This window comes from Callospermophilus lateralis, chromosome 12 (genome assembly GCF_048772815.1).
Source record: "Callospermophilus lateralis isolate mCalLat2 chromosome 12, mCalLat2.hap1, whole genome shotgun sequence".
Lineage (NCBI taxonomy): Eukaryota > Metazoa > Chordata > Mammalia > Rodentia > Sciuridae > Callospermophilus > Callospermophilus lateralis.
Genome location: NC_135316.1, coordinates 12,955,158 through 12,982,790, shown reverse-complemented (window position 1 = coordinate 12,982,790; position 27,633 = coordinate 12,955,158).

The window sequence follows — 27,633 nt, the reverse complement described above, 5'->3', positions numbered from 1 at the left end:
GAAGAATGATTTCTACCAACGAGGTTCGGTAATTGAGTCTCAAACACGAGCCAAATGTGCGACCAGAGATCCGGGCTGACAAATCCGTGTGGCCTGCCCCGTGTCTACAGACGGCAGGGCACCACCTAGAAGCGACCAGCCGGCAGGGAGAAACATTGCTGCAGATTCTGTGGAATCCTGCTGGCTGACCTCCCACTGAGCCATGGGCTGAGTTTGGGATTTCAGACGGGGAAGGAAGTGCTACAGTTCTATCCCCCCACAATAAAAACTCCACCAAGGAAACCAACGGCCACAATCTTGGAGAGCAGAAGTAACCACCGCCACTCTCCAACAGATTGCAACAATAAAACAGTTTTGTGTTACTCAGCTCATCTCCCATACAGCAGGGAATTCACATAAAATCTCTCTTAGGCTTTCCATTGGAGGGATTATCAGAGAGAGCCTGCATAAAGACGTCGGGAAAACTAGAGGCACCTGACCTTCAACTCCCCCTCCCATCAGCGGTGAAAACGAAACCTGTCTAGCCAGTGCTGGGAGAGGGGCAAGATGAAAAAATCAAAACAATAGAGTGCCGGGGTTCCCCATAGACACCATCCACACCCAAGAAACGGCAGGCCCAGAGTACAGTTTGAGCTGCCGAGAGGCATCACTCAGGGGAAATCTGGTCTAGCACGAGAAACCAGGACTAGCAGGAGAAAACAGGGGACTAGAGGCCAGGCCCGCGTGACTGGGCGGCTGGAGAACGCCCTCCCGCTGGTGACAAACAGCCCGCTGCTGGTACGACTGGGTGGCTGTTGCCCGCCTGCCTACCAGCGACCAATCGCCCGCTGGCTGCCCGTGCAACTGGGTGGCTAGAGATCTCCCGCCCACCAGTGGCAGCCCACCCACTGACTGTGTGACTGGACGGCTGGAGACCGCCCACCCGCCAGCGACCAGGAGTTGAAAACAAACAGAGACAGATCAGTCCCACCCCACCCCCATTTGAACACCCTGGCAAGGAGCCTGGGGCCCGCCATAGCAGACAGGTGACATCACTGGAGCTCGGCCATCGCAATTCCTTCCAAGCAGAATTCACTTTAGCAGGCATAGTCTACCAACACAATGGAGAGACAACAGATATATTAAACCAAAACAAATATATAGAATAGAGCAGAAACACAGCAATCAAATAGAGATGGAAAGTAACGTGAACATCATAAAAAAACAAGGGGAAAAAATGTGTACAAACAATGCAGGACAACTTAATTCTACAGGAGGACCTAGAATCATCAGAAACAGGGATAGGGAAAAAAACTCAAGACTTACCTAACTCAGATGGAAAGGGATATTAGAGAATACATGAGGCAGCAAGTCCTAGCAATAAAAGTATATTTTGAAAATGAATTAAACAAATTCAAATGGCAAAGAACAAACTTTACCAGTAGATAGAGATCTTTAAAAAAATCAAACAGTAATCCTAGAAATGCAGGAAACTATAAACTAAATTAAAACTCAAACGAGAATATTACAAATAGACTAGATCAAGTAGAAGTCAGAACATCAGATAATGAAGACAACGTTTATCAACTTGAAAAGAATATAGTCAACACAGAAAAGATGGTTAAGTCCCAAGAGCAATCTATTCAAAAGATATGGGATGTCATAAAAAAAACAAATTTCACAGTCATCGGGATAGAAGAAGCCATAGAGATTCAAACCAAAAGAATGGACAGCATATTTAATGAAATAATTCTAGAAAACTTCCCAGTGATGAAAGATGGAATGGATTGCAAATCCTGGAAGCCTACAGGACCCCAAACATTCAAAACCATAATAGACCAACTCCAAGACATATAATTATGAAGATAGCCAACATACAGAACAAGGAGAGAATATTAAAATCTTCGAGAGAAAGGAGGCGGATTACATTCACGGGTAAACCAATTAGATTAACGACTGATTTTTCATCACAAACTTTGAAAGTGAGAAGATCCTGGAACAATGTATTTCAAACACTGAAAAATAATGAATTCCAACCAAGAATACTGTATCCAGCAAAATTAAGCTTCAGATTTGACAATAAAATTAAAGTTTTTCACAATGAACAAAAACTTAAAGAATTCACACCCATAACACCAGCACTGCAAAGGATTTTGAGCAAAATACTGCAAGAAGAAGAATTGAAAAATAGTGCCCCAAACTAACAGTGGGAAGTATCTCAGTGAAGCTGGAGGAAAATAACCAAAAAGTAAAAACTAGCCAAACTAAAATAAATAAATAAATTAACATGAATGGATGTACATATCATATTTCAATTGTAACCTTAAATGTTAATGGCCTAAACTCACCAATCAAGAGACATAGGGTAGTAACCTGGATCAAAAAAACAAATCCAACAATATGATGCCTTCAGGAGACTCATACGATAGGTAAAGACATACACAGGCTGAAAGTAAAAGGTTGGGAAAAATCATACCACTCACAGGGCCCACGGAAGCAAGCAGGAGTGGAAAAACTCATATCAAATACAATCAACTTCAAACCTACGTTAATCAAAAGGGATAAAGAAGGACACTATATAACGTTAAAAGGAACCATCCACCAACATAACATAACAATTATCAATTTGTATGCAGCAAACAAATGAGCTGCCACGCTCATAAAACAAACTCTTCTCAAGTTCAAGAGTAAAATAGACTACAACACAATAATTATAGGTGACGTCAACAGACCGCTCTCGCCATTAGACAGATCCTCTAGACAAAAACTGAATAAAGAAACTATAGAACTCAACAGCACAATCAATAACCTAGACTTAACCGACATATATAGAATATATCAACCATCATCAAGTGGATACACCTTCTTCTCAGCAGCAGATGGATCCTACTAAAAGATAGACCATATATTAGGTCATTGGGCAACTCTTAGTAAATATAAATGCGTGGAGATAATACCATGCACCATATCTGATCATTATGTAATGAAACTGGAAATCAATGATAAAAGAAGGAAGGGAAAATCCTACATCACATGGAAAATGAACAATATTCTACTGAATGATCAATGGGTTACAGAAGACATTAAGGAGGAGACAAAAAAATTCTTAGAGACAAATGACCATACAGACACAACATACTGTAATCTATCGGACACAACGAAAGCAGTTTTAAGAGGAAAATTCATTTCTTGGAGTTCTTTCCTCAAAAAAAGTAAAAAAACAACAAATAAATGAACTCACACTACACCTCAAAAACCTAGAAAAGAAAGAGCAAAACAACAGCAAATGTAGTAGACGACATTAAAATAAGAGCAGAAATCAACAAAATTGAAACAAAAAATCATTGAAAAAGTTGATAAACTAAAAGTTGGTTCTTTGAAAAAATAAATAAGATTGACAGGCCCTTAGCCATGATAACGAAGAGAAGAAGAGAGAGAACTCAAATTATTAACATACGGGGTGAAAAATGCAATATCACAACAGACACTACAGAAATATAGAAGATAATTAGAAAGTATTTTGAAACCCTACATTCCAATAAACTAGAAGAGAGTGAAGATATCAATAAATTTCTTAAGTCATACGATCTGCCCAGATTGAGTCAGGAAGACACACACAATTTAAACAGACCAATAACAAAGGAAGAAATAGAAGAAGCCATCAAAAGACTACCAACGAAAAAAAGCCCTGGACCGGATGGGTAAACAGTGGAGTTCTACAAAACCTTCAAAGAAGAATTAATACCGATCCCTTTCAAGCTATTTCAAGAAATAGAAAAAGAAGGAGCTCTTTCAAATTCATTCTATGAGGCCAAAATCACCATGATCTTGAAATCAGACTAAGACACTTCAAAGAAACAAAACTACAGACCAATATCTCTAATGAACTTGGGTACAAAAATTCTCAATAAAATCCTGATGAATCGAATACAAAAGCATATCAAAAAAAATGTGCACCATGATCAAGTAGGATTCACCCCTGGGATGCAAGGCTGGTTCAATATACGGAAATCAATAAATACTATTCACCACATCAATAGACTTAAAGACAAGAACCATATGATCATCTCGATAGATGCAGAAAAAAACATTTGACAAAGTACAGCATCCCTTTATGTACAAAACACTAGAAAAACTAGGGATAACAGGAACTTACCTCAACATTGTAAAAGCTATATATGCTAAACCTCAGGGTAGCATCATCCTAAATGGAGAAAAACTGAAGGCATTCCCTCTAAAATCTGGAACAAGACAGGGATGCCCTCTATCACCACTTCTATTCAATTTAGTTTTTGAAATTCTAGCCAAAGCAATTAGACAATAGAAATTAAAGGCATAAAATAGGAAAACAAGAACTTAAATTATCGCTATTTGTGGATGACAAGATAATATATATAACAGACCCAAAAGGGTCTACTAAGAAACTGCTAGAGATAATAAATGAATTCTGCAAAGTGGCAGGATATAAAATCAACACACATAAATCAAAGGCATTTATGTATATCAGGAGCAAAACTTCTGAAATGGAAAGGAGGAAAACCACTCCATTCACAATATCCTCAAAGAAAATAAGATACTTGGGAATCAACCTAACAAAAGAGGTGAAAGATTTATATAATGAAAATTACAGAACCCTAAAGAGAGAGATAGAAGAATATCTTAGAAGATGGAAAAATGTACCCTGTTCATGGATAGGCAGAACTAACATCATCAAAATGGTGATATTACCCAAAGTTCTCTACAGGTTAAAATGGATGCCAGTCAAAATCCCAACAGCATTTCTTGTAGAAATGATAAAGCAATCATGAAATTCATATGGAAAAACAAAAGACCCAGAATAGCAAAAGCAATTCTAAGCAGGAATTTGAATCTGGAGGTATAGTGATACCAGAGTTCAAACTGTACTACAAAGCAACAGTTATAAAAACAGCGTGGTACTGGTACCAAAACAGGCAGGGGGATCAGTGGTAGAGAATAGAGGACACAGAAATCAATCCACAAAATTACAACTTTCTTATATATGATGAAGAGGCTAAAAGTATATTGGGAGAAGGAAAGCATCTTCAACAAATGGTGCTGGGAAAATTGGAAATCCATATGCATCAAAATGAAACTGAATCCCTTTCTCTCGCCATGCACAAAAGTTAACTCAAAATGGATCAAGGAGCTAGTGATGAAATCAGAGACACTGCATCTGATAGAAGAAAAAGATGGCTACGATCTACATAATGTGGGGTCGGGCTTCAAATTCATTAATAAGACACCCATAGCCCAAGAGTTAATAACAACAATAAACAAATGGGACTTACTTAAACTAAAAAATTTTTTCTCAGCAAGAGAAACAATAAGAGAGGTAAATAGAGAGCCTATATCCTGGGAACAATTTTTTACCCCTCACACTTCAGATAGAGTCCTAATATCCAGAATATACAAAGAACTCAAAAAATTAGACAACAAGATAACAAATAACCCAATCAACAAATGGGCCAAGGACCTGAACAGACACTTCAGAGAGGAGGACATACAATCAATCAACAAGTACATGAAAAAATGCTCACCATCTCTAGCAGTCAGAGAAATGCAAATCAAAACCACCCTAAGATACCATCTCACTCCAGTAAGATAAGCAGCCATTATGAAGTCAAACAATAATAAGTGTTGGCGAGGATGTGGAGAAAAGTGTACACTTTTACACTGCTGGTGGTACTGAAAATTGATAAGGCCAATTTGTAAAGCAGTATGGAGATTTCTTGGAAAGCTGGGAATGGATGCACCATTTGACCCAGCTATCACCCTTCTCGGACTAGAGGATCTTAACAGAGCGTACTATAGGGATACTGCCACATCAATGATCATAGCGCCACAATTCACAGTAGCTAGACTGTGGAACCAACCTAGATGCCCTTCAATAAATGAATGGTTAAAAAACTGTGGCATCTATACACAATGGAGTATTATGCAGCACTAAAAAATGGCAAAATCATAGACTTTGCAGGGAAATGGATGGCATTAGAGCAGATTATGCTAAGCGAAGCTAACCAATCCTTAAAAAAAATGCCAAATGTCTTCTTTGATATAAAGAGAGCAACTAAGAACAGAACAGGGAGGAAGAGCATGAGGAAAAGATTAACATTAAACAAAGATGAGTGGGGGGAGAGAAAGGGGGAGAGAAGGGAAAGCATATGGAAATGGTAGGAGACCCTCAATGTTACACAAAATTACATATAAGAGGTTGTGAGGGGAAATGGGGGGGAAACAATGGAGAGAATTGAACAACAGCAGATGAGGTAGAGAGGGAAGATGGGAGGGGAGGGGAGGGGGGATAGTAGGGGATAGAAAAGGTAGCAGAATACAACAGTCACTATTATGCCATTATGTACAAATGTGAATGTGTAACCCATGTGATTCTACAATTCGTATTTGGGAAAAAATGGGAGTTCATAACCCAATTGAGTCAAATGTATGAAAGATAATATATCATGAGCTTTGTAATGTTTTGAACAATCAATAAAAATAAATAAATAAATAAAGGTTTAAAATTGAGTGGCAAGAAATCAGCTTAAAAAGTGTTGAGATGCATTCATTTAGCTAAGCAGAAACTTTGTTTTGTGTAGTTGTATCTATCACAAATTTATTTTACCAGAAAACTGGCTTTTGAAAATGCACTTAATTGAGATTAAAGGATAATCCACCTACCTTCATGAAAAATTCATAGCATTTCCTATATTTTTCATATTTCATTTTTTGGTAAATAATTTGTCATGGACCAGGTCTAGTCTTAGGCTATTCTTTCAGAATACTGCCTCATCTGATAAGTTTGTACAATGTGTTGGATTGTTCTTTTCATCTTTTATTTAATAGTTTCTAGCTGATAATGTGTATTTTTCATTATCCTTATTTGGACATACATACCCAACTATATCTTTGCATTTTATGTTTTACTGGGAAGAGACTCATCAAAAGCTCTGTATTTTATGTATCAACAATCAAATATTTAGAGCATGCAATTATTCTTAATTTTGCATGAAAATATCTTTGTACCATTTTCTTATAAAAATTTAGAACTATTAATAATGTCCTTACTGTAATAAGTAACTACTTACCAGAAAAATTAAACAATTCACTTTATATCAATTATGAATATGAAAAGTACTAAAATAAGTATTTGGCAATTAATACATAATTGATAGAAATTGAAATCACAAGAAAGCCATTTAAAATGTCAGTGCATATGGTCCTTAAATAATAGGTTGTACAAAAACAATTTCTCTAATTCATAAGATATAATATGCCATATTACAGCTTAATGTGATAAAAAACCTTAAATTATCAATATTGATAATAAAGAATGATACCTTTTTTCTTAAATATGTTTATTTGATTTTCATTGTAAGATGTTAATTCTGGAAGACTTCTGAATTAAGAAAGTCTTGGTGTATATTATTTCTAACAGGCTAATCAAAGTACTTTTAAATATATATGTGGATATATATATTTAATATGTAATGCATATGCATGAATATAGACACATATGTATAATAAATGTATTGTAATATATCTATCAGGTAATTATAATTATTAAATTTTCTCAAGAAAAAAGAGTGACTATAAAAAACAGACTCAAATTTAAATTTCATAGCATACAACTGTTTGTAACGCCATGAGAGAAAAATAGATATGGAGGGAAAATGAAAAAGGAAGAGAGAGAAGGGAAAAATGAGGAAGAAAGTGAGTAAAGAAGAGGGAGAGGCGTGTTCTATGTTAAGACAAAAGTGGAGTGGCTGGGTTTGTGATTCAGTGTTAACATGTTTGCCTAGTATGTGTGAGGAACTGGGTTCTATTCTTAGCACCACATACAAATAAACAAAATGAAGATCCATCAACAACTTAAAAATAAAAAATAAAAAACTAGAAATATTACTAAAATCCCAAGCTTTTATGAATGTTAAATAATAAAATATATGTTACATAGCCTTATGTAATTTCTAGACTCCCCAAAAGAGTCATTAAATGTTAGATTATTAGTGCTATAACTAAAAATCCATTGCTCTTTCCTCTACATTCTGTGGCATTCTAGTGCTAAAATAAATTGTACGATAACACCAAAAAAAAAAAAAATCCTAATATTTCTACAGTGACTGACCCAGTTTAACATCAATGCAAGTAGATTCCTATGGGACATGATATGTACTTTGAAGTTTATTTTTATTCAACACTGGTACATTTCTATTTCTTGAGTTTATGCACATTATAGGATATATATTTCATCCACACGCTCACAAATTTATAGGCATTTATTTCACTTTCAATCACTTCCTGCTTCAGAAAACATGTATTCCTCCATGTTTCTGACTGGTCTTTTCTTGAAACTTCTTTCCAAACACATTATTTTCGATTTCCATTATCACATTTGAAGCAAAACTCACACACCACTCATGATAAACCATAACCCTAATATTACCATTAGATGTACAACTGGTTGGAATGAATGATTGTATATCAATATAAGATTTCTTACTTAGTTTCAGATATCAATTCAATCCATTATTTAAAGAGGAACCAGTTATATTATTTATTTACAATGTGGTCTTTTCATGCATTATCTCTATATTCGTAGACACCGGGTACACCTCTTTGTACCCCCAACACTAATTTATACGTCTTCAAAATATTGCTCCCAGAAATGGTGGAAGAAATATCCATGTCACCTGATCTACATATGCATTTTATCACTGAAATATTCTGGACACAAAAAGCAAAGGTCACACTTATGATTGTATCAAAGCTAAATGAAAAGTGAACATGGATTACTAAAAACATCCATGTCCAGGTTGCCTAATGCTCTCAAATGAAAATCCTATTGGTAACTACAAATTTGTTTCTTCCAAAGATTATATATTCAAACTTAACCCTGTTGAAAATGTCTAATCCTGTCACTCACTTTATATTTTGCCTGTTTTTGTAATGTCTCTATTGGTATCTGCTTTTCCATAGTTCATCATTGTGACTAAATCTTCACATGTGCTGACACTTACATTCACACTCTAATCGAAATCCTATTGCTAAAGAACTTTTGGTCGAAATCCTATATTCACTCTTCTTCTTAAAACCTACCTACTATCTTCCTAATCCTACCGACTATCACTTTTTGACTGGATGTTCTCTTCTACATTCAATCATCCAGTTACAAGGTCCTATGCCATTGTATATCGATTTATCTGATACATTTGTGCAGAATGTAATTCAACGATAGGTATCCCAATCAAGGGCCCAATGATTTCTGGGCTTCAAATCTTACTTAGATTTCTGTTTGTGTACATATATTTCACGTCTGTATTCTAATAAATATCACAGGTTCCAATAACATTATTCATCCAGCAGAATGGTTCCTAACCGAAAATGAAAATGTTATTAACCCTAACCATACACTGTTCCCTCAATCTAACTTTACAGAAGAGCAGTGACAGTGTTGGTCTTACAATACAGGAATGTATGGGATCTTCCACCTGCTGAGAACCTCAAAGGTACATGAAGAAATGATACTTGGAGAAGATGTAGGCAGCGATGAAGGACCTGAGAGAGCAAAAGTCATCTCAATGGCAAAAAACCTGGTAGAATGAAGGAATGTGCCTGAGTCAGCCTCATTCTTCTTAATATAGAGAAGATAGACCAAACCAGGCCTGTGTGGAGAGCTGTTCCCAGGTCCCTATGTTTGATATACGATTCGAACTTGTGAAAGTGTCAGAGGATGTAGGGGCAGCCTCCATCTCATGGGAACCTTGGAGTCAAATATTAGGACAACGTGGTTTCCAAGGCAGTGACCGCATTCGGTTCCTCAAGGAAGTGACTTCACCTCACTTCCTTGGTGATGGAAGTCTCTGAACTTGGGATCCAGAAAGCCAGGCACCCAGAGCCATAACCCGTCCAAGTCCCAGTGGTCTAACTTGTTTGGATTTACGAAGGACAGAGTCAATCTTTCTTCGTACCTACTGATTTGAGGATGGCCAAATGCCAGGAAACCTCTGAAGGGGGTCCTATCCTGATAAAGCAGGTAGTGGATCACCGCTGGCTCCTGACTACTTCACAGAGTTGGCAAAGTAGAGCAGATCTGAGACAGGACAGGCCATTTTGGGAGAACATAGTATGGTCCACCAGTCAGAGGACACTCCGGATACGCCAGACCTACTTGGGGGAAGGAGGTGCCTTTGTGGGTGTGGGTGTGGGTTTGTGGTTTTGTCTCATGTTCTGAGAATAGGAAAGAAAGGCGGTTTGATTGGATTGTAGTGAACTGTTTCTAGTAAGTCGTTTGACAAGGCAAGTCTTTCTATGTCTGTGTATCCCACTGTGTCCGTGGTTGTCGACATTAGAAAAGAGAATGCATCAGTTGATGTGTTCTGTCTAGTGAAAAGCTTCGCAGCATTCATCCTGCCCAATTGATGAATGGACTGCGGCTTGCCTCATGGATGGGCAACACCTACTATCTGCCTAAGTTCCTGTTTTCTTCCTGAATTCTGGCCACTCTCCAGAATAGGCACATGGTTTTGTGTCTAAGATATGTTCCACCTCCAAGCTCTGTTAAATGGCCATGTACTGGACAGCTGAAGGGAATGGGAGAATCTCAGAAAACTCAGATATCAGTGTGACCAGGAAAGTCTCAGTGGAGAAACCCTGCTATGGGCCATTCTCTTACTATGTATCTGTTGCCTTGAATGTCAGGAAGTTCTTTGCCTCAGGCCACCCCCTTGTGAAGCCTGAAAAAAAAAGAGTTTTCAAATGGAAATGAATGGGCATCACCTGTGGCTCTTTGCTTAATTTCTTTGCAAAGGGACGTGTCTGAATCAGCCTCTTTTCCCTGTGTGAGGTTGTGGCTTAGATTCTCAGCACCTGATGGATCTAAAGAAAGATCCCATGTGTGCATCCAAAACCAAAATTTCAAAAAGATCACTTATGATGGATGAAGTCTCTTGCCTTTCTTTGTTAGGTTCCTGAACTACATCAAGTGAGAATAGGGATCATTTGGTTCAAATAAATTTTTGAAAGCCCTGAAGAAGTGCTTGGGTTTTCTTATGACTCCAATTCACATAAAGAATCTATACCTGACAGTCAGTAGGCCTCAAATTGGAGAAGCAGATCAGTATTAACTGCGGTCTTATTTTATCACTCCTGGTTCACATGCAGGGTGTCCAGGCCACCATGACTTTAGGCAAATGAGGGGCAAGGGAGCTTATTTTGGACACTAACCCATACCCTACTAGACTCTGACTAGTAATCCTAACATGATGGAGAATAATAACCCCAACAGAATAGAAATACAAGAAGTTTGAGGAGTCATGTTGTACAGTTGTACTTGCCTTTTGCATTATATAGGGTAGGAGTTATAAATTTAGTCAATTTTTAATTGAAACAGTTCTCCATGTGTTTTCAAAGTTAACAACCATGTGAATTCCTCTCTCCCTTTCTCTGTAGCCTATTCAGAACATGTATTTTTATATGCACATATAGAATCCTACCTGGTATCACATGTACATTCTTGAGAGGTTGCTGACTTAGAAGATACAAATTGTCAGAACAGATCACTCCTCTGAATGCTGTTGGAAGTGAAAATTCAAACTATGGGTGACTTCCTAGTTGAACAACATTATACATAAATCCACGTTTAGTAAAATTAATATTTTTGGATCTGTGGATTATATATAATTCATGATAAATATATATATATATAAATTGCTACATTTTAATGTCTGTTTGAGTGTGTGTGTGTGTGTGTGTGTATATATATATATATATATATATATATATATATATATATATACACTCTCCAGATTTTTGAAAATATGAAACATATGTGTCTTATTATACACTCCCTAAATTCATTCATGTACATGTATGTGGATTTATAATCAACTTTTCACAAGATTATTTTCAAAAATATTCATCCACCTGAAATACATATTTGTTTCCTAGTACTAAAAACAAACTTCAGTGAATGATGCATACAAATCCAAATATTTCTAAAGTAACTGTCCCAGTTTAACATCAATGCTTATAGATTCCTATGGGACATGATGTGTATTTTGACGTTCATTTTTTAACAAAACTGGTACATTATTATTTCTTCAGTTAATGCACATCATAGGATATATATTTCATCCACAAGTTCACAAATTTATAGGCATTTCTTTTGCTTTCAATAACTTCCTTATTCAAAACTCATGTATTCCTCCAGGTTTCTTTTCTGGTCTCTTCATGAGACTTCTTTGAAAAACACATTATTTCCGAAATCCATAATCACCTTTGAAACAAAACTCACACACACTTTATGATAATCCATAAGCCTAATATTAAAATTAGATGTATAACTGGTTGGATTGAATGTTTGCATATCAATATAAGATTTCCTGTATATTTTCAGATATCAATTCAATCCATTTTTTGGCAGTGGAGCCCGATGCCTTTCTCCATAATATTGTGGATAAACACCTGGTCTTTGTTCTTTTTTTGATAATGAAGTACCCTCTATGTTGGTTTGAGAATGGAATTCATTAGCCCAATGTCTTCCTCTATGGCATCGTGGGCAAATACATGGTATTCTACTCCTTTGATTCCTAGTTTTGTTAAACCCTCCTCCTATGGGGCAATTCCTTTTAAAATGTCCTTTTCTTCACAATTCTAGCATGTTCTTGGCCTGGCATCTAAAGCCTGTTTTACTGTAGCTGACACGACTTGCTCTTATTCATTAATGTCTCTACATAATTTAATATATGTGTTTAAATCTTCATGCTTCCATGGTCTAATGATATCTCTGCACCAACAATTCCCTTGGTCATAAGCCAGTTGTTTTATTAATGGCATTGCTTTTTCTGTATTCCCAAAAACTCTGGTAGCTGTTTTAATAAGCCTATCTACAAATTCAGCATAAGATTCATTAGCTCCTTGTATTACCTTAGATAATTGACCTTGTTATCCTCCAAGTCCTTGTGAAGTCTTGCATGCCCTAACCACTTCTACAGCAATTAATTCGTATATACCATGATCATATGCAATTTGTTGATGCTGATCTTCATAAGGTCCCTTTCCTAACAACATATCTAGATTTCTCTGAGGATAACCAGCTGCTGCATTTCGCCTAGCCGTCTCCTTGCAAAATTTCTCATTGGCAACCTTCCATAACAGGTATTGTCCTCCCTTTAGCACAGCTTTACACATATTAGCCCAATCTACTGGCATCACATTCAAGTTGTTAATAGATTGGACCAAGCTTACAATGAAGGGTGCTTGAGGACCATAGGTTGTTACAGCCTTTTTTAGCTGCTTCACTCTTTTAAAATTTAAAGCAAGGTGAATTCTGTGCCCTCCTACCTAAAATACCTGGCATGTAAATACTTGAGATCCTGTCTCAGGAACTGAACTATCAACTGCGGGGGTTGGGGGCCTCCCAGCATATGGAGGTGGCCTTGTTAGTTGGACATTTACATCCTCTGGTGATAGAAAGGTGTTAGTAACAGTTTCCTGTAGAGGTGGAGCTGTTGTTGGACACTTATGCCCTCTGGTGATAGAAAGATGTTAGTAGCAGTCTCCTTTTGTAACTTTGCCCCTGATGGCTTTTTCTGCTCTAAGCTTTGTTCCTCTATCTGTGTCTGAACTGAAGGCTTTGGACTAAGCAAAGCAGATATGAACGTCCACAATGGCAATGTGCCAACTGGCAGAGTCCCTGGGCTGTTCTTTTCTACTCTTTTGAAATCTTCAATGATGGTTCCATTATGATATACTTAACAACTCCTCCTTAAAAGGCCATGGGGTACATTTTTGTATTGTATCACTGTATGCCCTGACTGTTCTTGATTTTACTGAGACACCTCCTTCCTCTAACAATTTACTTAACACTCTTTCAGTTTGTTTTTTACTAATTTCTTATCCCGTATTTCTACTATAATAAAACCCAACAAGATGACTCCAAACAAAACAGAGACAGACTGAAATAAAAAGGGAACAACAAAAAGTCATTATAGGCTTTCTTTCCTCCTGACATGTGCATCCATCCTTTCTCCCTATCTGTTCCTCAGACGTGAATAGTTTTTCCTCATATGTGAGCAGTTTTTCTTCCGTCTCACTCATCTCCATGGACAGGCAGCTTAAAACAAAAGTGAAGCAAAACTAAAGAGGAATCTTAAAATGGCTACCCATCCTCTTGCCCTGCCCTCAGGGGCGAGCAGTTTAACTTATCACTTACCCTCAGTCGCTCCCTGTGCAAGCGAGGAAATGCTGCAGTCTGGCTGGGTAAGAGTTAGGAGCCACTTGTCAAAAGAAATAAACTTTATTTTTAGAAAAACACACGCCATACAAAACAGCTCCTCAGGAAAAACCATCAGAGCCCAACTGCCATCACTGGCTTTCTTGTAAAGTCTCTGTCACACCCACAAGCCTCCCCTCCTTCCACAATTCTCCTGCTCTTGAGGCCAATTGGCTGGGTTGGTGGGTGGAGCCAAAAATGTCCCCCAATGAGCAGCTCCGTGGTCTGAAAGGGCAGGGAAACAGCCCAATGAGCATCACCACAGAGGAGCCAATCAGCTAGATGTTGCTGGGGCCGCTGTGAGCCAATCATCAGCTTGCAGTCTGAAAGGGCGGGGAAACAGTTCAATGAGTATCTCCAATGAGCTAGATGTTGCTGGGGCCACTGTTAGCCAATAATCATTCAACAGCTGGAAATTTGCTGCCAGCTGGAAGTTTGCTGGGGCCCCTTCAGCTGTGGCTCTCAACAAATTCCGGTCTCCTTTCTCTGTAGCCTATTCAACACATGTATTTTTATATGCACATGTAGAATCCTACCTGTTATCACACGTACGTTTTAATGAGGTTTGTGACTTGGCCAATAGAAGTTATGAGAAGAGATCACTCTTCCTAAACGCTGTTGGAACTGAAAATTCAACCTATGGGTGTGCTTCCTAGTAGAACACCATTATACATAAAACCATTTTTAGTGAAATAATTATTTTTGCATCTGTGGATGGTATATATTTTATGATGAATTTCGATTGGCATATATATTGCTAGATTTTAATGTCTGTGTGTGTGTGTCTGTGTGTGTGTATATATATATGTATATGTGTGTGTGTGTGTGTGTGTATACACACACTCTCCAAATTTTTCTAATTATCAAATATATAAGTCTTATTATACATTCCTTAAAATCATTCATATTCATGTATGTGGATTTATGATCAACTATTCACAAGATTATTCTCAGAATTATACATCCACCTGAAATACATATTTGTTTCCTAGTACTGAAAACTAACTAGAGAGAATGGTGCATACAAATCCTAATATTTCTACAGTAATACCCAGTTTAACATCAATGCATGCAGTTTCCTATGGGACATGATGTGTATTTTGCAGTTCATTTTTATTAAACAGTGGTATATTAATATTTCTTCAGTTTATGCACATCATAGCATATATATTTCTTGCACAAGTTCACAAATTTATAGACATTTGTTTCAATTTCAATCACCTCCTGCTTCAGAACTCACATATTCCTCCAGGTTTCTTGACTGGTCTTTTCATGAGACTTCTTTCAAAACACATTATTTTCGATTTCCGTAATCATTTTTGAAGCAAAACTCACACACTCTTCATGATAAACCATAACCCTCATATTACTGTTAGATGTATAACTGGTTGTAATGAATGTATGTATATCAATTAAAGATTTTCTGTATATTTTCAGATATCAAATCAATCCATTATTTAATGTTGGAACCATTTTTATTATATATTCACAGTATGGTCTATTCATGAATTATTTCTATATTCATTGACACAGGGTACACCGCTTTGTTCCCCCAATACGAATTTATATGTCTTCAAAATATTGCTCCCAGTAATGGTGGAAGAAATACTTATGTCATCTGATCTACATATACATTATACCACAGTAATATTCTGGACACAGAAAGCAAAGGTCACTCTTATGTTTGTACCAAAGCCTTAATGAAAAGTGAGCATGGATCACTAAAAATATCCATGTCCAGGTTGCCAAATTGTCTCAAATGTAAATCCTATTGGTGGCTATATATTTGTTTCTTCCTAAGATTATGTATTCAACCTCAAGCCTGTTGAAAATGTCTAATCCTATCCCTCACTTTATACTTTGCCTGATTTTTAATGTCTCTATTGATATCTGCTAACCTACATGTTTTCCCCAGTTCATCATTGTAACTGACTCTTCACATGTCCTGACATATACATTCACTCTCTTATTGAAAAGCTGTTGCTAAAGAACTTTTGGTCCAAATTCTATACTCACTGTTGTTTCTAAACCTAGCAACTATCTTCCTAATTCTACTGACATTCCCTTTTTGACTGGATGTTCTCTTCGACATTCAGTCATCCAAGGTACAAGGTATTATGCCATTGTGTATCGATTTATCTGAGACATCTGTGAAGAACATAATTCAAAGCTAAGTAACCCACTAAAGGGCCCAATGTCCTTCTGGGCTTCAAATATTAAGAAGATTTCTGTTTTCATACTCATATTTTATCTATATATTCTTGTAAATATTGCAGGTTCCTGATACCATTATTCATCCTGCAGAATGATTCCTAACCCAAATCGAATGTGCTATTAATTCTAACCATACAATGGTCCCTCAATCTAACTTTACAGAAGAGCAGGGACAGTGTGACCAGGAAAGTCTCAGTCGAGAAACCCTGCTTTGGACCTTTTGCTTACCTATTGTTCTGTTGTCCTGAATGTCAGGAAGGTCTTTGCCTCAGGCCACCCCTTTGTGAAGCCTGAACAAAACAGTTTTCAAATGGAAATGAATGAGCATCACCTGTGGCTCTTTGCTTAATTGCTTTGGAACAGGATGTGTCTGAATCAGCCTCTTGGCCTTGTGTGACTTAGATTCTCAGCACCTGATGGATCTAAAGAAAGATTCCATGTGTGCATCCAAAACCAAAATGGCAAAAAGTTCAGTAATTGTGTATGAAGTCTCTCTCCTTCCTCTGTTAGGTTCCTGACCTCCATCAAGAGAGAATAGGGATCCTTTGGGTCAAATGAGTTCTTCAAACCCTGAAGAGGTGCTTGGGTTTTCTCAAGACTCCAAATCACATAAAGAATCTATACCTATCAGTCAGTAGTAGTCAGTCAATATTGCTCCCAGAAATGGTGGAAGAAATACTCATGTCACCAGATCTACATATACATTTAATCACAGAAATATTCTGGACACAAAATTCAAAGTTCACATTTTTGATTGTATCAAAGCCTAAATGGAAAGTGAACATAGATTACTAAAAACATCCATGTCCAAGTTGCCTAATGCTCTCAAATGTCAAACCTATTGGTGACTACATATTTGTTTCTTCCTAAGATTATATATTCTAACTCAACCCTGTTGAAAATATCTAAGCCTATCTCTTACTTTAATCTTTGCTTGATTTCATAATGTCTCTATTGAAATCTACTTACCTAAATATTTTCCCCAGTTCATCATTGTGATTGACTCTTCACATGTGCTGACATTTAAATTCATTCTGTAACTATTGCTAAATAACATGTGTTCCAAATCCTACACTCACTCTTCTTCCTAAACCTACCTACTATCTTCCTAATCCTACCGACTATCCCTTTTTGACTGGATGTTCTCTTCGACATTCAGTCATCCAAGGTACAAGGTCCTATGCCATTGTATATGGATTTATCTGAGACATCTATGCAGAACGTAATTCAATAGTAAGTAACCCAATCAAGGGCCCAATACCCTTCTGGGCTTCAAATCTTTCTTAGACTTCTGTTTTCATAAGTACATTTCACCTCTATATTCTTATCATTATTGCAGGTTTCCAATACCATTATTCATCCAGCAAAATGATTCCTAACCCAAATCGAACCTATTATTAACCCTAATCATACAGTGTTCCCTCAATCTTACTTTACAGAAGAGCAGGGACAGAGTTGGTCTTATAAGACTGGAATGTAGGCGATCTTCTACCTGCTGAGAACCTCAAAGGTCCAAGATGTAGGCAGCTATGAAGGACCTGAGAGACCAAAAGTCATCTTCCATGGCAAACAACCTGGTCAGGATGAAGGGTTGTGTCTGAATCAGCCTCTCTCTTCTTAATGTAGAGAAGATGGACCAAAGGAGGCCTGTGTGGAGAGCTGTTTCCGGTTGCCTATGGTTGATATACCATTCTAACTTGTGAAAGTGTCACAGGGAGTAGGGGAAGCCTTGATCTCATGGGACCCTTTGAAGCAACTGTGAGGACAAAGTGGTTGCCAAGGCAGTGACCTCATTCAGTTTCTGAAGGAAGTGACCTGACCTAACTTCCTTGGTGATGCAATGTGGGATCCAGGAAGCCAGGCACACAGAGCCAGTCCCAGTTCCACTCCAGGTGGTCTCACTTGTTTGGATTTACCAAAGGCTGAGTCAGGCTATCTTGGTACCTAGAGATGTGAGGATGGCCAAATGGAAGGAAAGCTCTGAAGAGGGGCCTTTCCTGAGAAAGCAGGTAGTGGCACACCACTGGATTTTGACAAGTCTCAGTGAAGAAACCCTGGTTCGTGCCTTCTAATTACCTATTGTTCTGTTGCCCTGAATGTCAGTAAGGTCGTTGCCTCAGGCCAACCCTTTATGAAGTCTGATGAAAAAGTTTTCAAATGAAAATGAATGGGCATCATCTGTGGCTCTTTGCTTAATTGCTTTGGTAAGGGATGTGTCTGAATCAGCCTCTTGGCCCTGTGTGAGGCTGTGGCTTAGATTCTCAGCACCTGATGGATCTAAAGAAAGATCCCATGTGCGCATCCAAAACCAAAATGGCCAAAAGAGCAGTCACTGTGGATGAAGTATCTCGCATTTCTCTGTAAGGTACCTGACTTTCATCAAGTGAGATTAGGGATCTTTGGGTCAAATGAGTTCTTCCAAGCCCTGCAGAGGCTAGCACATAGCTGCTAGGGTTTTCTCATGACACCAATTCACATAAAGAATCTAATCCCCATGTTAATTAGTCCTCAATTTGGAGAAGCAGAGTAGTATTAACAGCAGACCTATTTGATCATTCCTGGTTCACAAGAAGCGTGTCCACGCCACCTAGACTTTAGGCAAATGAGGGGCTGGGGAGCTTATTTTGGATACTGACTTGGGCTGCGCCCCTCATGGAAACCTCCAGCCAGAGTTTATGATGAGTGTCTATATGGCAGAACATGAGGGCCATGTGGGAGGGTTTTGATTTTATTTGTGGTCATTTGTGTGGCAGTTGGAAGAGATGACTGCGTCCACCTGGGCTTGAACTTGCTGCGATTCCCCTTAGAGACTGAGTTCTGGAATTGACCTCAGAGAAGTATTGCCATGAATTGTGTTGGGATTTAAGAGGCCACGCATGAGAGTCGCCCTTGGAAACTGAGATCTAGTTCGAGGGTAGCTTTCCACAGGACACTGTGAATCCCTGCCAGGATATTATATGATTTTATTCTTAAAGACTTGGCAGCCTTAAACACACCCCAAAACACACATGGACCTCACATAGTAGACCTTAATGGCCTGGCTTCATGTGGCCTTTTGGAACTCTTTGGGATGCCTTGCCTGTGAGAGTTCTCCAGAGATTTCATTGAAATGAGCTTCCTCACCATTTAATTGTTCCTGAATGAATTGAAACCCACAGTGCCTCCAACTTCATCCATGAAAAATGGTTAGATAAATACCTTGAAATTTTTGAAATTCCCATACCCAGGTGACACTGGAGAAACTTTGGATGTCCTGTTTCTGATCATGAGTATACCAGACAGTGCCTAGATTGACTTGGTTTCATGAAAATGGTGAAGAACAGAGATGTCAGTAACTTGGAGCCTGTTGACTAGTGGGCCTAGAGAATTGGTGGGCAGGAGTGTGATAAAACATCTGTGGTGGGGCCATGTGGATCTCCCATTGGCTTCCAAATGGCTTTTGACTGACATGGTGCAGCTAGCAGACCCTTCTATTCAAAGGCATCTTGTTATATGGAGAGTTTTCAGGGCAATGTTCAGAATCAGGTTGCTATGTTCAAGGTGGTTCAGGTTGCTATGTGAGATAGAAGCCTGGTTTGTGCTTTCTCCTGAATACCCTGATCCACCACAAGTGACAGAACTCCCTCCAGCACTGTGTGCCAGTTGAACTCCTTGTATTTCATGAAGAAAATACTTAACTCCCAGTGCAGCAGCAAGAAAAACCAGGAAAAGTGGAGGATGACCAAATGGCTTCATAGTCCACACGGGGAAACACTAAGCCCCCACTGGCCACAAAGTGAGAATTCAGCACTGCTGCCTCAGGTTCATTGGAAAATAACATACCATGTCTTCCAGGTAACATAGATGCAGACCCAGCTTTGTTGGTCTCACTACAAAGAAAGCTAAAGCTCCTGACAACAACATATATTTCAAGTACCCACCCTCAGATGCAGTTTCTCTAGAAGACTTTAGGCCAGCAGCACTCCATGTTTGTGGAGTGTTTACCCTGTCCCTTACTTTTGGAGACTCCTCTACCACCTCCAATGTTGTGAAATCCTCAGCATTTTCCATTGCATAAATATAGTCACAGATTTTCTAACTTTTCTCTAATTGTGTCTTACTTGGGATTGATGGTAATGTCAAGGCGTTGTTCTGGATCAGAGTGGGAAGACTTTTGGTAGCACATATTAACATACACGTTGGATTCATTTTCCAATTTTCCATTCGAAATACTGAAACCCTGACACAAACCCATTACCTAATAGTCTCTGTCTACTAATTCTAATATGATGGAGAAAATTAACCAAAACAGAATAGAAATGCAAGCAGTTCAGAGGAGGCATGTTTTATTTTTGCACTTGCCTTTTGTGTTATATAGGGTAGGAGTTATAAATCTAGTCAATTATTTGTTGAAATAGTTCACCATGTGTATTTAAAGTTAAAAAATATGTGAATTCCTGTCTCCATTTCTCTGTAGCCTGTTAAGCACACGCAATTTTATAAGCACATATAGAATCCTACCTGGTATCACATGTACATTCTTTTCAGCTGGCTGACTTTGCAGGTACAAATTGTGAGAAGAGATCACTCCTCCTAAATGCTGTTTGAACTGAAAATTCAAACTATGGGTGAGCTTCCTGGTTTAAAAACATTATACATAAATCCATGTTCAGCAAAATGAATATTTTTGGATCTGTGGATGATATATATTTCATGGTGATTGTCCATTGGAATATATATTGCTATTTTTAATGTCTCTCTGTATATATATAATACTCTCCAGATTTTTCAAATTATGAAAAATGGGTCTTATTATACACTCCCTAAATTCATTCATATTCTTGTATGTGGATTTATAATCAACTTTTCACAAAATTATTCTCAGAAATATTCATCCACCTGAAATACATATTTGTTTCCTATTACTGAAAACTAATTTCAGTGAATGGTGCATACAAATCCTAATATTTCTACAGTAAGTTTAACATCAATGCAAGTATATTCCGATGGGACATGAGGTGTAGTTTAACATTCATTTTTATTCAACACTGGTACATTACTATTTCTTCAGTTCATACATATCATAGGATATATATATTTCAAGCACAAGTTAGCAAATTTATAGACAATTTTTTTCACTTTCAATCACTTCCTGCTTCAGAACACATGTATTCCTCCATGTTTCTTGGCTTGTCTTTTCATGAGACTTCTTTCCACACATATTATTTTTGATTTTCATAATCACTTTTGTAGCAAAACTCACACATTCTTCATGATAAACCATAACCCTAATATTACCATTATTTGTGTAACAGGTTGGAATGAATGATTGTATATCAATATAAGATTTCTTATAAGTTTTCAGATATCAATTCAAATCATTATTAAAAGTGGAACCAGTTACATTATATATTCACAGTAATGTCTACTCATGCATTATCTCTATACTCATAGACACAGGGTACACCTCTTTGTTTCCCCAATATGAATTTATACATCTTCAAATATTGCTCCCAGATATGGTGGAAGAAATACTCATGTCACCTGATCTACATATACATTTAATCACAGTAATATTCTGGACACAAAATGCAAATGTCATGCTTATGATTGTACCAAAGCCAAAATGTAAAGTGAACATGTATTACTAAAAACTTCCATGTCTAGGTTGCCTAATGCTCTCAAATGTCAATCCTATTGGTGACTACATATTTGTTTCTTCCCAAGATTATATATTCAAACTCAACCCTCTTGAAAATCTCTAATCCTGTCAATCACTTTATACTTTGCCTGATTTTGAAATGTTTCCATTGATATCTGCTTTCCTACATATTTTGTCCAGTTCGTCATTGTGACTGACTCTTCACGTGTGCTGACATTTAACTTCACTCACTAACTGAAACCCTATTGCTAAAGAACTTTTGTTCCAAATCCTATACTCACGCTTCTTTCTAAACCTACCAACTATCTTACTAATCCTACGAACTATCCCTTTTTGACAGGATGTTCTCTTCTACATTCAATCATCCAATAAATGTCGGGTGAGCGTCAGAGGAAGAGACCACCAAGAGACTGTCTCATGAAACACCTAAGGGTTTATTGGGGGTCCAGCATGCTGGGGCTCAGTGCTCACTTGAATAGAGCAGAGAGCCCTGAGAACAACTTAAGCAAATCTTATATACTTTCCTTGAAGAGGGCAGGGAGGAAAGTTTATTGATGGGTCAGGGCGAGTGGGCGGTTTTCATGCAACTAGTGAGGGAGTACATTCTACAATTTGGCAGTTGGGGACAGCACATTCTGGGAACAATATTAGCAAACAGTTGTCAATATTTCAACAGTGTTTTGTTAAGCATACAGAAAAACAGGAAGTGACAAGTACTAATTTTATTAACCTTTCATTCTCCAATTCTTCTTCTGGCTACTTTTAGTCATCAAAGTGATCATTTTTGGGTGTACATTCTATGTCTGCTAGTGGGGTATTGCCATAAGTTTAACTTGTCCAATTTGAGCTTGGAGAAAAGAAATTACACGGTTGAGCAAACATGGTTTTATAGTTAGCAACAATATGAAGAGTATTACTGGACCGGCCAGGGTTGATAAAAGCATATTTAACCATGAAGACTGTGTGAACAAAGACTCAAACAACCATTTTTGGGCCTCTATCTCTGGTTGTTTCTCTTCAAGTTGTCTTTTTAATTTACTCATAGATTTTTTTACAACTCCAGTATTGTCGGCATAAAAACAACATTCTTCCCTCAATGCAGCACAAAGGTCTCCTTCTCTCATGAAGTGGAGGTCCAACCCTCGATTTTTCTGTAAAATAAGTTCAGAGAGAGAGGTAAAAGATTCCTGCAAAGCTCTGATGGAGGTTTCTAATATCTTAGTTTTTGTCTATTGCTGCTTCTAATTGGGTCATTTGTTGTGTCCCATGGACCAGGGCAGTGGTTCCTGTGCCCACCCCTGCAGCAACTCCTATTTCTAATAGGATGGCTAAAGTGAGGGTGTATGTTCCCAGCGGAACCGGGTTCTATGCCCCCATATTTGATTTCAAATGAACCTGTGTTATGATAGTGCACTCTCGGAAACATCTGCACCATTACATAATTAATCATATCTGTTGACCATTTCATGAAAACATAAACAATATTTAAGTATATAGAATAATACTGTTGTAGGGACGGACGAGGCAAGGCCCCTAAGATAGCACCAAAAACAGGGAAACAGTTCTAATTGGGTGCAACCGGATTCAGAGGGCATTGCTTCTGTTGTAATCAATTAATCCCCTGATACCCAAGTTTAGATAGTTTCAGAATTTTGTACCCAACATGTAAGGAAAAGGGCTCAGAAGTTCACAGTTTGCAGAAGTTAACAAAAAACAAATTTTGTTTCTGTTTTTTTTTTTCTCTATTCTGTGCAAGTTAACTTTTCAAGGATGCCTGGGAGGGGGAGAGCTTTTTCTTCCCTTTCTTTTTCCCCCCTGCCAGCTGTTACCAAGGAGCCTAGTTGGTAACTTCTTAATCTTAGAAATGTAGGCATCTCTGTGAAGTGCCAGCTCAAGGCCAGAGGCATTGTTCACATATTTTGGGAAAAACTAGTAAGGGGTTGTCTAGCTTAGAAGTGCTGAGTTTTTTAGCCAGTGGCCAAGTAGAACAGGGCAATATGAAAAGTGAAAGTTTATCTACATTGAACTCTTTTATATGGAGCCTTTTGCTGAAAGTTCTAAATTCAGCCATGGTGAAGACTTCTGGAGAAGATCAGTTAATACTTTTCTGTGGGCCGGGTACTGAGAAGAAACACGGGGAAGTTGGGGCGGAGAGCAGCTCCGAGGATCTGAGAATGAGGAAGGAGAGATGTAAAAGAATAATGGGAAAGGGGTTTGGGATTTCTCAGGAAGAAAAACATGAGCAGTAGAACAGGTAGAGTAGAGGGGAAGATGGGAGTGAGTATCCCAAAATCCTGTGAGGGACTTCAAATTCTTAGTAAACTGTTTTCAGTGATGACAAAGCAACTTTAAAGGCCATTTTCATTACATCTTGGATAGGGGTCTGAGGGCTCTCCTCAGCTGGTTTGAGCTTTGGGTTAGCTGGTAAGAGGTCCTGGTGGGACCCGGTGCGGGCACTGAAAGGAGAAGAGAGGAGTGAGTGGGTAGAGGGGTACCTCAGTACCTGCTACCTGAGAACCGGCGAAGTTAGGGGGTTTTGATCTAGTAATTCGAGGGGAGAAATCAGGTTGCTGAGGTGGGAGTGACAGCAGAGAGTCTGGAGCAGAAGGCTGAGGGTGAGGATGTATTGGAGAAACATAGTTCAGGATGTGAGTGAAGGAGGGAAAAGGCTTCCACATAGGGGAGTCTCCTTTCACACTTTTGAGCACTTGCAGAAGTTAAAATGGTCACCCAGAATTTGAGGATCTAGAGACCCCTCTGGGGGCCATCGGTTTTGGTTATCTAATTGGTAATATGGCCAATGCTGTGTACTGAGTTTGATGAGGAGTTGGGGTTCCATCAGGCAGCCCCTGTATGCTCACATCCCGATGACATACAGAAGAAGTCGGCTTTTTCCCCACCCATCCGTGACTTTTTGTGTTTTTGATAGTCTGCCAGGCAACCATAGTAATCTAGCCTAGCCAACCTGCATCTGGTTCGCGTTTCCCTACATCCATAAAGTTTGTTTCCATTATCTATGATACAGAAGTGATTTAATGGAATTTTATTGGGATCCTCTTCATCAGGGTTATCTCAATAGGAATGACATATAGCCAGCTGACAAATGTCTGGGTGGAGAGATGGCCACCAGGTCCCTAAGTTGACTCTATGTGAGATCGATTATACTTCTTTTCCATACAATTTGTGATCAGCCATCGCTGCTAAATGGGCTGATGAGGGTTATGACTACTTGTGGCCAAGGGGAGAGTCTATAACCTTATCCACATGGCAAATATGCAATTTGAAAGTATTACCAGTCTTTTCCAGTTTCCAGCCAGAGTCTGGATAGGGCGCATGCTTGAAATGAGAGGCATGGATCCAGGAAGTGATTCTGTCTACCTTTACCACTGTAGGTGTTATAAGTAGCACCTGGTATGGTCTTTTCCAGCGGGGTTCCGGGGATGACACCTGATGTCGTGTTAAGTAGATGAACTCTCTTACTTGATATCGATGTGGAGTCCCCTCATTTCCAGTTTGGTAGGCAGTGGCCAGCTTTTTACACAGGTATCACTGAGTTCTTTTAAGAGCTTTAAGTCTGTCAAGCAAGGGGGTATAGAAGTGATGGTTAGGTCTTAGAGTTGGGATTAGGTCCCTTATTGGAGGAGGGCCACCATAGAGAATTTCACAGGGGGTAAGGTTACTCAAAGAAAGAGAGGGAGTATTTCTTGCATGAAACATTGCATAAGGCAAGAGCATAATACAATCTTTTATGTTGGTCTCTATGCTTAATTTCGTTAAATCTCTTTAATGGTTCTATTCATTCTTTCTACCTGTCCTGAACTCTGGGGTCTATAAGCACAATATAAATTCCAATTAATCCCCTGTTTCCTGGCTAACCCCTGACTTACCTGGGCCATGAACACCGGTTCATTATCAGACCCTATTACCCGCTTAGCTTCCTCCAATGGTAGAGAGGCTGAGTCAGCAGCACGGGAATCACTTAGAGGGTGTTGTGGGTTAGAGGACGAGTGCAGCAAATAAGGAGGGGGAGAAGAGTCCAGTAGAGTCAAATCTTGTGACTCAGGAAGAACAGAGTGTGGAGGAGGAGGAGGAGGAGAGGGTTTGAGAGATCATGGGGGAAGGAGTAGGAGCGGAGGCAAGGGCAAAAAAAGGCTTCACCCATGGAGGAGGAGATTTGCAGAGGTCCTGAAAAGTTAAGATATATGGCTGTTGATCTGGATGACAATGCGGCCCCTGCTGAAAGACAATGTCTCTGACTTTTTAAATTAGTGGTAAGTAGAAAGATCCTTCTAAGGGCCATATGACTCTAAAGGTGGGCCATTCTGAGGCACAGAGAGTCTGCCAGGTCTAGCGTTTTACTACAAAAAGAAAGATTCTGAGCCCTTAAGCGAAGTTTGGTCCAGTGATCAAGGGTCAGGGACAGAGGCATTGAAGTGCTCTTTCCCATAATGAAAGATACACAAACTAAATGCAATGACACACGACACAGATATGACAAGACCATAAAGACAGGCAATGGACGTCCATCACTGAGACCAGGAATCAGTAGACGTCAAAACCCGATGGGATTGCAATACCGAATCCGAAACAAAATATCACTGAATCGAGGAGACAATTGTTCCTTGATTACCTGAGTCCTCTGCGGCGTCCCCCAGGGAGGTGCCCTGTGTCTCTGTGAGACGTCTCTCAGCCAAAGTCGGAGAGAACTCAGGGTCTTCATCCCAAGCGATATTGCCAAGCCCTAACTTGAATCCTGAAACCAGAAAGAGGCGCCTTACTTGCTCCGAGAGGAGCCCTTTGGGGGTCTCTCGTCCGCCAGTGACGGAACTCGGTGGAACGTCAATATGTAAAGGTCCGGCGAGTGTCAGAGGAAGAGACCACCAAGAGACTGTCTCATGCAACAGCAAAGGGTTTATTTGGGGTCCAGCATGCTGGCGCTCAGAGCTCACTTGAATAGAGCAGAGAGCCCTGAGAACAGTTTAAGCAGGGATTATTTACTTTCCTTGAGAGGGCAGGGAGGAAGTTTACTGATGGGTAAGTGCGAGTGGGCGGTTTACATGCAACCTGGTGAGGGAGTATATTCTACAGTTTGGCAGTTGGGGACAGTATATTCTGGGAACAAGATTAACAAACAGTTATCAAGATTTCAACAGTGTTTTGTTAAGCATACAGAAAAACAGGAAGTGACAATTAACTCTTTTATTAACCTTTCACTACTGACTATCCTTTTTGACTGGATGTTCTCTTCTACATTCAATTATCCAAGGTACAAGGTTCTATGTCATTGTATATCGATTTATTCAAAGCTAAGTATCCCAATCAAGGGCCCAAAGTTTTTCTGGGCTTCAAATGTTACTTAGATTTCTTTTTTCATACATATATTTCCCCTGTACATTCTTATACATATTGCAGGTTCCCGATACCATTATTCATTCAGCAGAATGATTCCTAACCCCGAATCAAATATGTTATCAACCCTAACCATACACTGTTACCTCAATCTAACTTT